This window comes from Oxyura jamaicensis, chromosome 1 (genome assembly GCF_011077185.1).
Source record: "Oxyura jamaicensis isolate SHBP4307 breed ruddy duck chromosome 1, BPBGC_Ojam_1.0, whole genome shotgun sequence".
Lineage (NCBI taxonomy): Eukaryota > Metazoa > Chordata > Aves > Anseriformes > Anatidae > Oxyura > Oxyura jamaicensis.
Window position 1 is genome coordinate 62785061 of NC_048893.1, and position 12129 is coordinate 62797189.

The window sequence follows — 12129 nt, forward strand, 5'->3', positions numbered from 1 at the left end:
AGCCTTTGAAGGGCTGACTGGTGTCAGCAAGGGATAGATGTTCCCATGTTGGGATCAGGAAGCCACACTGGAAATAAATCTCTCCAAAGCAGCAACATCCCTGTTAAAGGCTTCCATTGCCACCAGCTGAATGTGCAAGGAAAACAGGGCTTTGTCTCTTCACATTAGCTTGCTGTTGGTTTGATAGGTATTTTAATAGCACATCTATTGTTTCCTCTGCGCATCCTAAGGGGGCATCCCCATTACCAGGGAGCAGCAGGGACAAGAATCTGCATCACTCATACTGCTTAACCCTTCCTCTGCCCGCGGGTCTCCTTGGGACCACTGCAGTTAGCTCTCCCCCAGAAGTCCAGGCACGGGTCTATGGGTAGCTCAGCCCAGGGATTAAACGAACAATACCTCACCATGCTTGACTTCCTCCACCTTATAGGACCTCCGAGCCTATCCAACAACCTTTTGCACCCTCAGATAGGACCAGGACACCATTCTCTCCCTCCTTGTGCATACTCTTGAGTTTTCTCACCTGGGGCTAGATAGCATGTGAGGCAGCTCATGAGCAGTAAGGACTGCCAGAGAGCCTGAGGCAACAGGCAGTAATGATACATATGGTCTTACCAACAGGCTGGCCCAGCAGCATACAGACACCACAACATTTGCTTTGGTGCGGTGTTCAATGGGGGCCATGTTTGCACTTCCTCCACACAAGACAGCATCATTATTAGCATGTCTCATTTGTGTCTGCAAGTTGCTCGGTGCACATGAAATGATTTTCTAAATGCTAACCCTCTGGATATATCAGGCCCTGGGGCAGAGAAAGACAGTTGCACATGAAGAGACCACTTTCAGTAAATGTTCATAGCAAAGCAAGCAGCTTTTGGCAGAAGGTGTGCTTCCTGCCTGTCATCCAAGCAAAGCAAAGAAACCAGACCTCACGGTGCAATACACCAATTGCTCTCTAAGTGCCCAGGTCTTTGTTCCCCGGTCTGCCTTAGTGCTGGTGACCCATCCTACTCCCTCTGACATCAGCAGCATGTTTCCATAGGCTCTGAACACAGGTGGCTCAATCTCATGCAAAGCATTAACATCGCCTTCAGTAAGAGGAGCTGTAGCAAGAGCAGGGGAGCATAAAGCATGGAGGAGGGCAGTCAGGGGTCAACGAAAACCATTTTCCTGGCTATAAAGGTGCATGTTCTAAAAAAGAAACAGTAAGATTCTGTTCCTCTGCTAAACCTGAGAGATTTTTTTAGAGTTATTTCCAATAAAGGCTTATATATAGGGCACTACTATTGCGGGCACCACCACTTTCAGTGCCAAATGTAGATGTACCAAGGCGCTAAGGGAGCAACCTCCCTTCTTTTCCCAGCCCTTTATGCTCTATATGCCAGAAAGCAACTATCTACAGGTATGGCCTGCACTGCCCAAGCCAACCATGTACTACAGCACATGTGGATCTGCCCTTGAGTGGGATGCTGCATCAGTCCCCTGGCCTCTAGCCCCACATTTAAAGAGCGTGGTGTGACCCAGACCTTGAGCCATGTACACTACATGCTGCCTGGTGCGGAGCTCGCAGGGCATCAACAGCTCACCAGCACGGTGGTGCTCTCGGCCCCAACTTTGCCCCCTCCAGTTAGCTTTCCTGCCGGGCTGGATGGGGAGGTGGAAGCACCAGGTCCTGCTGCCAGTCTTTTCTCAGCCCCTGCAAGGAGCCAGGCAAGGCCCCTCTCCCCACCGCCTGCCTGCTGCAAGGCCTGCCAGCTGGCTAATCAGTTCATTCAGATGCTGCAGCACAGCCTCCTCGTCTTTGAGAGGAGCAGAGCTCCGCGCGCTGTCAAATGGGAGAGAAAAAATAACTCGTACTTAATGAAACGTGTTTGATCTGTCACAGTCCTTGGCACGTTCCAATTTGCTGCAGTCCAGGGCACATTATCAAGCACAATGGTGCTTAAGTCTGGACTTATTGAGGATGTCATGAGAAGCTGACAGGAGAGGGCTTAGCTAATCTTCTGCTTTTATTCTTTCAGTGCAAGGAGGATCCAAGAGCCAGCCTATTTCTGCTAATATTTGTGTTTTTCCTGTTTTTGTCTTAGGCCTGTCTCACACGGGGCAGGGGGAGATCACAGCCAGACCTCCTCTCACCCATCGCAGGCAGTGACTGCCCTGGGTGCCAGCCCGTAGCCTCAGCCCTGCCACCAGGCTCAGGGATGTCTGGAGCAGGGCTGGGACTCTGTGCCCAGCCCCTAGCTCCACAACAGACCAACACAAAGCCAGAAGCTCAGGCACTGTGCTGGAGGACAAGGCTGGAAAGACACAGACCAGCGAGGGAGATCCTGTGCTTGTGGATTTATGTTCCTATTTTAAATAGGAACCATTTTAAACTGGTGGTAGATTAAACCAGTGCCTAAAATCTGGGCCTTTTGTGGCATGAGCTCCAGCTTCCCCCTTCCCAGGCAAAGCAAGACACAGCATTACACCTCTCCATTATCTCCCTCCTCTGCACTGCCCGCTGTTTCTCTCAGAAAGCCTATTCACACACCTCCTGCCTCTTTTCCTGAATGTCTGCTCCTACTGTGCTCCAGCCCTATATGTTCTCAGGCCAGATGGGGACTCAAATAACTTCTTGTTTCCAGCTAGGAACAATCTGAATCTCCCACAGCAGCCCAGCCGCCCGCTGTGTTACATCCTCCCCAACATGCAGACATTTTCATCTCCCTTTCGATTCTCTTGTCCTTAACACACAAGTTTGGAGAAAAAACTTTGCCTCTCACTGCCTGCCTGTGATTTTACTGCTCTCCCTTCTCCAAAACTTTGGAGAAACATCCTCTTCATTCTCAGCCTCTTCTTTCCTCTGCTATGAAGCTCTTCCCATGGCTAAGATGCCGTCCTGCCCCTCTCCTGAACCCACTCAGCCACCACCTCCATCTTCTGTCCTCAGCTCTCTTGGACCTCACCGATATCTTTCAGAGGTTCCCTGCTTTATTTTCATCCCTTGGTGCTTTCAGGAGCCTTTTTCCAGGCCTGGAGTACCCCTGGCAGACGTGACCTGTCTTCCCACAGAGAGGGCTTCCTTTCCACCCAAAGCAACAGGCGTGGTGCATGCAGGCAGCCCATTTTTTTCTCCACAAGATTTAATGCTGCAAAAATAAGAACCCACCTGGATCCTCCTAGGCACTAAAAAGAGGGCAGGCAGCATGCAGGCAGTCATAAACAAGTCCCCTCCTCAGTAGCTGACGCAGGTAGCCCTGTGTCTCCATGAGTTTTGGGCCATGTTGTCCTGCACCTACCACCACGGGATCCATCAGGTATGGGCAACCAAGGCAAGCAAGGCCAAGGACACACCTGAAGCACTGTGGATGCTCACCTGTTCAGTCCAACGTACCAAAATCAACATTTATTGGCTTTGCTTGGGAGCAAGCTATCATTAAAGGGAGGAGGCAGGAACTGGAAAGAGGGAAGAATGCAAGTGCCCTTTGAAAGCAAACTGTAGTGGTACTTCAACCACTTCAACCTAGGGCAAGAAAGGCTTATTGAGGGCTGCTCATATGAGACAAGGAACAAGAGAAAGCAGCTGCTTGGGTTTTTGTCACAGGAGGAAGAAGCCATCAGAGATTCTCCTGAAGCTTTTCTTCCCACAAGCCTAGTGCCGTCATGCAGGAGCTCCTACCACTGGGAAGCTAACCTCCTCTGTTTGACCTCTTCTGCTGCTTTATCTCAAGGCAAATGAGAGGAGGAAGATCTTATGTGCAAACAGTGAAACAGCAATTGAGACATCCTCAAAAAGCACTAGATAATGCCTAACGGATGAAACACAACTTAGAGCACCTTTGGACACTCGTAGGTGTTGCCTGAGCTGCAGGAGGAGGAATTGCAGGCGATGCTGCAGACAGCTGCATTGCATTTGTGCTCCTTGCGTTTGTTGTGGAATGAGCAGCAGCCAAGCACGGAAACTGCAGTCTGAGGTGGGGAGGGAGGAATCAGAAAGAAGGAAGGCTAGGTTGTGTTACACAAGGAGGAGCAGGAGGACGCAGAAAATTCACTGGTTGCACAATATGAGCTGGCAGTTGGTCAGCAGCTGAAAGCCTGCATTGCATTTTGATGGCAGGAGGAGGGAGCAGGGACAGAAAGTCAGGGCTCTGTGAGGAGCAGCAGAGCCAGGGCACAAAGGAACAAACCCAGCTGGATTGAGGGAACAAACCCAGCTGGATTAGTGCATGAGGGCTGCTGCTGGAGTAGGTCATATCTGCAAGACGGACAGGAAAACATTAGCAGTAGAAATAAGTGCTTCCCAGGCAGTTTGAGAGCAGCAACATGAATAGGGACAGCTGCTCCCAAACCCAAACTCTGCTGGAGCGCCGCTTGCTGCAGCCGCAAGGAGAAGAGCTGCAAGGAATGGTGTAGCAAGAGAAAAACTGATCAGCTCCAGGACAGCAGTCAAAATTAAAATGCTTTCTTTTTCGAGCTGTTGAAAGCTAGCTGGCTTCTTTACACCTTTTAATTAACTTGCAGGTTGCGTGGGCTTAGGGGCATTCTCAAAGCATCTGTTCAGCAAGGTTCATGGGGCACGGGAGGCTGCCACGAGGATCAGACCCTGCTTGCATTCCCTCCACTGTGAAACCAGGGCCACGCTCCTGCAGTTGGTGAGTTTGCTGCTTACTGACACCAGCAAGAGTGAGATAAGGAGCAACTGCGGGTATGCTAGCAACACGTACATCTGTGATGCAAGCTGCAAGGAGTATGAGCATCGTCCTTCACAGCACACAGCCCCAGCTCAGGAGGCACAAAATGGCTCTCGCCCAGCCCTCCCTCTGTTACCAGAGCAGCAGAGCCTGCCAAGCACCTAGCAGAGGCTGGACCTTCCTGTTGCCAGCATCCCATCCCTTGCTAAAAGCAGCGTAGGCTGTTGTGCTCCCTGCTGGCTCAGTCTCCTGGTGTCGTGGTTCACTGTCCCTGCTGTAGAGGACAGATATAGAGGTTGTTTTGTACTTAGCCAGAAAAAAATCAAGACTAACCGATGAAGTCCATAAATAGGATTTAAATGTGTTCAGAAAGTATTCTCTGCCTTCACATTGAATCAAATACGCCTGAGGACTTTGCTCAGCTTATACCTTGGTCATACACACTGCCTTGTAGCACAAGACCCCATAGTATGCAGCCACAGCAGGACCATGGGCAGGGGCAGTGACCTGTTGTGCAGCCTGGGGGGACCCCACAGGGACAGGACAGAGTCCTGCACAGGTCCTCACCAGGGTTGCAGATTCAGGGAGCCCACGGTTGTGCATTAAAACCCTAACATCTCTAGCACCTAAAATCTGAGCCTTGCAGACCGTGGGTAGACACAGGACGGGCACAACACACAAAATGAGGGCAGGCAGAGAGGAGGTTGCTGGCTATGACGGCAACGGCTCTGTATCCCGCTGCCAGCCATGCCTGCAGCAGTGCATGTGCACGTGCATCCCACCCACCCAGTGCCACTCCATCCTGTGCCTGCAGGAGATGTGCCTGCTCTCCGCTGCAGGGCACCACACCTTTCCTGTGGGCTTGGTGCCCTGCCCAGGAGCACTGGCCAGCAGGGACAAGGCACAGGGTTTGTTAGCCAGCCCTCAGCAAGGACCACATCTGCACCCATGAGTCCAGCACTGCTGGGCTCTTGCAGAGCTGCAGAGGTCAGGTCCAAGGTTCAGCCTCTCATATCAGTGGCTGTCAAAGAGGAAGAAGTGAGGCAATAACATTTCTAATGACATTGGATGAAAACCCTGATTAGCAGTGATTACTTTAAAAGCACTGTTGATTTAAGGAGATGTAGATCAGGTGTTATGAAACCCCCATGTGATCTGCTTGGGTTTGTTCACAAACACACCCGCTGATGCCCAGAGTTTAGCACATGCACAGACTGTCCATGCCCTCCCTCTCTTCACCCCTAACCAGGAACAGATGTGGGAACACCCTGAGCAGGAAGAACAAGGATCACACTGCCGAACACACCTCCAGCCCCAGAACTGCAGCCCCAGATCCATGTGCCAGCACAGGGCCAGCAGCTCTGCAGGGCTGGACAGGGGGAGAGGGCGTCCCTGCCTCCTGCTTGCCCTAGCACCTTTCCTCCCATATTTACCACCACCTAAGCATCGCTGCCCTCCATCCCCATCTCCCTCTGCTCCCCTCTCTTCTCAACCCATCTGAGGACTCCTCTTGCTCTGCTGCAGCCTCCAGTGCTACTCGCCCTTCCTTCAGGCATCCCCGTGCTCCACAGCTTCTTGGCAGCCCCCGGTGGCACTGCTGCCCGTTTTGTCCTACAGGAGCCATTAAGGATCAGCCTCTTCCCTGGGCCATTCCAAGCTGATTATTTCTCGCTGTCCTCCAGCCCTCTCTCCCTTTGCGTGGCACTGCAAGCTCTCCCCCGGTAGGGTTGCTGGCCCCTTCCCCAGCACACAGCAGGCATCCGGCATGCAGCAGCTGCCCGTGGGAGGACAGGAGACACCGGCACTGCCAGCAAGGCGTGCACAGCCACCAGACCTGCTCTGCAAGCAAATGCCCAGCTCACCTGCACCCGGTGAGCTCCGCCAGGCAAGCCCGTCCCGTCCCGTCCCACCGGAGTCCAGGCAGTGAATCCACCAGGAGCCAAAGAGATACAGCAAGAGTTAAGGCACAGACTCCCCTCTCTCCTCCTCCGGTCCCTCCCCTTCCACCAGCTTCCCCAGCACACTGTCACCAGCTCGCAGGTGGGTGGCAGGGCGGTAGCAAGGGAGGTGCATTAGGGAGGGAGAACTTTCTCCCCGACTCCCTTACCACATACGCCTCTCCAGACCTTGAACTGCGGCCCCAACAGGAAAGCAAGAATAGAAAGCGGCCGTGGTCGGGCAGGGCAAAGGCCCCAGGTTTGCAAAGATCAGCCGCAGTCACCAATGGGTGGCTCTGGGGCCTTGGAGAGGTGGCAGCAGGGCATGGTGCCGCAACAGGCCCCGTGGCACGACCCCAGCTCTGCATCCATCTCAGTGCTTCTCGTGAGCAATGCCAGCAGCAGGCACTCGGGGTTTGCTGCTTTTCTCAGGACAGTTCGGCTCGGTAAGTTTTTAATGGTGGCTGCTGTTTTGTCTGTTGGTTTGCCTGCAAACATGCCTGCCAAATTCCTACTGACTTTCTCGTGTACCCACACGGTCAAATCAGAGCAGCATGTGGGATCGAAGATAGGACGTGTCCACCACATGATCCGGTCTTCTCACCAGTGTCAGCACTCACCAGAGGAGTATCCTCTGGCCACCTGAGAGCTGACAGCAGCCCTCGCCACCATGAGGTGGAGGCAGTAGGTTTACATGCCTGCCTTTTCTGCAGAGGTTTTTTGTCATCTCGTCTCTCAACCAAACCCTCCATAGGTGCCAAAAGTCAGTGAATCACGTCGTATTGGAGCAATGCTGGATTGCCCCAGGGACATATTGTGCCAGAGACACTCAGGGAGCACTATGGGAGCCACCCTCGTGCCTGGCAGGATCCTCAGGACAAGGGAGCCAGCCCCATGCTGAGGGCTGTGAGGGAAAAACCTCCCCTTCTGCTCCGGTCTCCAAGCCCCTGCTGCTGGGAGGCACGAGGAGGGCTCAGGGTAAGCACTGGGGGATGTCCCCAGGGATGGGGGCTTGGAGACATCCTAGGCCCTGCCCTGAGGCCATGATCCTGCTGGGGCAGCATCTGGGGCATGTGGAGCCTCTTCATGCACAGCCACATGAAGACAAAGAAGGATGGCCCCCTGTCTCTGGGGCTAAACTTTCCAGACATGCCATTTTTCAAAGCCCTAGTTTCCACCTTCCACTTGGGGTGTCTGAGTGGGTTGGGACTGCCCTGGTCCCTGTTGACAAAGGATGGTGCCACTGCCTGTCCTGCCGCAGAGCACTGGTGGCAGCCAGGTCAGCTGGGAAGAGGGGCGGGAGAGGTTATCCTGATATGAAGAGGGGATTGAGATAAGCCAAGGTAAGCAGAGCTGACCTGAAAACCTGATTTATCACTGAAATATTTCGCAAGAACATCACAGCTTTTTGCAAGCTGTAGTTGGGAATAACCTGCGGTATTCAGGCAAAAGAAGAAGAAAGACAACCTAAATGAAAATGTTATCTATCAATGGGTGAAAAGCATTCTTCATCAGGAAAAAAAAGGCTTCTATTTCCAATTCTCAGCCAAGAAAGTACCAGAAGTTACAAACACTCAGAGTTTCTCCCTAGGCTATAATTCATCATGTTTTAAACCCTGCTATGGACATGGGGCAACCTCATCCCGCCATGGCAGCCTCCACTTGAGGACTTGCCCTGGTGTCATGGACCAGATCGAAGAACAGAAATCACCTTCTGACCAGCTCGGCTGTGGGGGTACAAACCCAGGAAAGGACAAGGGAAGGGTGACAGGCTCACTGGCCACTTGTTGCCATGTAGCAAACACAGCAGACACAGCCCCAGCTAGGTACTCTGGGCTGCATTGCTGTGAAGGGTCTCCACACCTGGGACCCCCAAGAAAGGCAGCTGGCACAGCAGATGATTCTCTCCAGGTCACATCATCCTTCTCCACCATGGTCAAGGGCAGAGGACACATCCTTCACACCAGCAAAGGTCTCCTTCCCACCCTGCTCCCTGCCTGCCGGCTGGCAGTGCACCCTCTTCTCTTGCCCTTTGAGGACAAAGTATGGTGCAGACCTGGCTTCCACCTCACTGGGCCTCCAGCCAGAGAAGCCACCTCTGTCCTTGCTCATCTACAATGATCCAACCTTTTGGCAACTTTGCTAATGAAACTGAAGAAACGCCGTCTCCCCCACGGACAGAGAGCAGCTGCTTGTTTAATCAGGAATTTGCCTTGCCGGCTGAATGCTATATTTTTAGAGGAGTTTCCCCTAGGCATTCTTATAATTTATTTTTTATGTTTATGGTTAATTTCTGCTTAAGTAAGCCTGCAACTTCCTACAACAATTCCAGCGTAACTAATCACAAGCAAACATAACCAAAGTAACGAGTGTTAATGAGGCCCTACAGAACCGTAACGGGCTCGGCAGCCACAGCACCACTCCAGCACAGGGCCCCGCCATGCATTCGTCAGTGCCACCCACCATCCATGACCTTCCCAAGGGCTCGGGAGAAGGGTTTTGGAAGGCCTTTGGAATCACGTGAAGGGAGAGACATCTTATTCCACAGCACCCATGGCAAGGGAGAGGACAAAGCAAGGGCAAATGGCTCAGGAGCTTGGTGTTGGCAACAGAAGTGGGGAGGATTAGAGATGTGAGGGTAACGTCTGTGGTCTAGCAGCCTCTCTGAGTCTGACATCAGTGCTTCCTGGTGATCAGAGGCCAAGGAGGACGATGGAAAACCTCAGGCAGAGGACCCAGGTGCAGGCTCGCTTGCTCCTGCTTGTCCTCCATGCCTCCCCAGGGCAGCCAAACCTGTCGGTGCAGGGCGCACACTGTGACAGCAAACACCTCGGATTGTCACAAGGATGTGAAGGACACGGTCAGGCTGTGGGGACGGAGGAGGGCAAATAACTCTGGACAGGTCAGGTGGAGAAAGGGAGCAACCAAGTCACTGGTAATATCTCAGAGGCAACAGCTTCCCGTGCTTCTTCATGCTCCCGCTGTGCACTTGCCTTATCTGCGCCGTGCAGATCCCCACACAGCAGGCTGCTAACCACATTAACAGACAAGGGCTCAGCCAAGCACCCTGCTCCAAGGGACACGCTCATTTGCGCTGGCCTGTAGGCCACATTTAGCAGATTATCTGGGGATGTCTGCTTCACAGGATTAAGTATTTCCCATATTAAGATGTTAATCTTACTCTGCTCTCGCCGTGTGCACACCATACCCTGTCTTCACCCCACACATCCACCTTCCTTGTCACCTGAACATCCAACATGACTCATACTGCATGATTCTTCAGTAGCCACAGAAAAACTGCTTTATATACAGTCCATGGCTGTATATAAAGTCCATGGCTGGTGGATAAGCATCCCTCAGGGCGCCCATTGGAACACCTGGGGAGACCAAAGGTTCAGGCTGCTTCCCACAGGATCAGATGCATCCTGGTCCATGGAGGACAGAAGTATCACCAGGACCTCTTCACCTGATCGGGGACTGAGACAATTCTGCAGGCACTACTGATACACACACCACAGTGGGAAAAGCAGAGCCTGCTTTTCATGGAGAGATGGACCCTGGCAGTCTTTCCAAGCACTAATGAACCCAGGCAGAATCTCAGGGACTCCTTTATCTCTGTGTAAACTTCTCATTTGAAACTAAAAGAAAAAAGATAAAAGAAAAAGAAGAAAAAACACCGTGAAAAATAAAATGTGTCTTTAATGTCATCCCATATTCCTAAAACTTATGGATTGACTTCTCAGGCTACGATGCAGATTTTGGATTCTGAAGGTTGGGGGGAAATCACAAAGATTTACATGTCTCCTGTCTAAAAAGACATCATACCTTCTCCATCTGGGGAGATGCTGAGCAGGGGCACATGCCACAGACTACATACATGAGGACGAGTACTGGGCTGATCTTGAATGCAATATAAACTCCTTTCACTCTAATCCAAGCCCCCCCCAAAAAAAATCTATATTCCAAAATCACCATATTCCAACAAATTTCACCAAAATTCCAGGCACTGTAAATTGGTGAATGATAGGTACTGATGTGATCTAAGTCTTTTAAAAGGTGCTGTGAAAAAATACCATATCTGGAGGTTTCAAGTGTACTCATTTCAGATTTAATCCATCGGTCTGCTCAGTGAGTAATGCAGAATATACCGAGTCGTATTTCAAGCCAGGCATCACAGGTTCCAATATTTCATCCCAAAGTCCTATCACAAATAAGAATATCCAGCAAAACCTTTGGTTTTCTTGCTTATCTGGCCTGCGTAGCTCCTCCAAAGCTTTACAGCAATTAGGTCATTTAGGAACACAGGCTTCGGAGGTTTCCTGGCTCATATATAACCGGATCAATAAACCACATGCCCAGTTCATTGGACACCAAATTATTTTGAAACAAAGCAAATCACAAGCCTTTCAGCAGACTCCCACTTTGCCTAAAAGCAGCTGAGCAGGCTTTCTACCTCAACCATATTCTGGAGAGAGCTGCGGACAATTTTACGTTAGGTTTAATTTACTTTCCCAGTGGGACAAACCTCTTACGGATGTTACAGGGAAATGAAAGCATAATTTTGTTTGAAATTAGAATGACACGTATAAAAATATCTTTTGCTGGAGCTTCTAATATGATTCACACAGAAAGCCAACAGAAAAAAATATCTTCTGCATTATACTCCATTCATTCATTTCTACAAGTCATTTCTACCAGTCAGTACTGTGTGCAAGTGGAATGGCTCCATCCCCCATCACACTGCAGGCCTCTTCCAAAAGGGCCTTTTCTTGGGTTTCTAAACTATCTCCTACCCTCAGCTCACAGATTAGCGCCAACCTGTAGGTCCTCAGGAGGCTAAAGCTGTCTGTGCCACAACTGGGAGGAGCATGGTCCCTGTGGGAGGGAGCTGAATGCAGAGCATCCGCTTGGAAAATGTCAAGAGGCAGCAGGGACCCAAGAGCCCCCATCATCACGGCCCAGGGGAAAATCCTCCCTTGGTCCTACCACAGGAGGCCTGCCACCAGCCATGCAAGAGGAGCCCAAGAGCCACACAGCTCAGAGGATCTCCTGATCTGCTTTGGAGACTGGTCTCTCTGACAGATTTGGGGTTCTTGCCAATTGCCGGCTGTGGTCAATTGTCATCTTTCCAGAAGGGCAGGGAAGAAATCCCGTGGAGCACAGGAATCAGCACTACCTCCCACAGACAACTAACTATATGTTGGCTGTGTGTGGAGGGCAAGAGCTGACACTGCCAAAGGAAAGGGTCTTCTCCAACCCTTCCTGCACCCTTTTCTGAGGAAACCCGTACCGCACCACCTACACCTCGTGCTTGCCCAGGTACCCCACGGCCCCAGCCCCAGCAGACAGGGAGCTGGAGCATCTCCCCTTCCTCAGCTCCTTGCAGCAAGGAGTGGGTGGTGTGGAGACGCGGCCACCTCGCCCAGTGCCACCAGCCTGACCAAGGAGGGACCCGAGCCTGGCACCTCGCTGCTCCGCTGCCAGCAGTAGGTGAAGTCCTGGGGCCACCTGGTGGCTAA

At 51.8% G+C, this 12129-nt stretch overlaps 1 protein-coding gene across 1 annotated transcript in view; it reads right to left on the bottom strand.

The window, feature by feature from the left end:
• SLC6A12 (solute carrier family 6 member 12) overlaps positions 1–7049 on the bottom strand; it is a 35203-nt gene extending 28154 nt beyond the window's left edge. The window contains exon 1 of the mRNA XM_035345448.1: positions 6536–7049. The gene's annotated coding sequence lies outside the window, so the exon portion shown is untranslated. The remainder of the gene's footprint in view (positions 1–6535) is intronic.
• Between the last annotated feature and the right edge of the window lie 5080 nt (positions 7050–12129).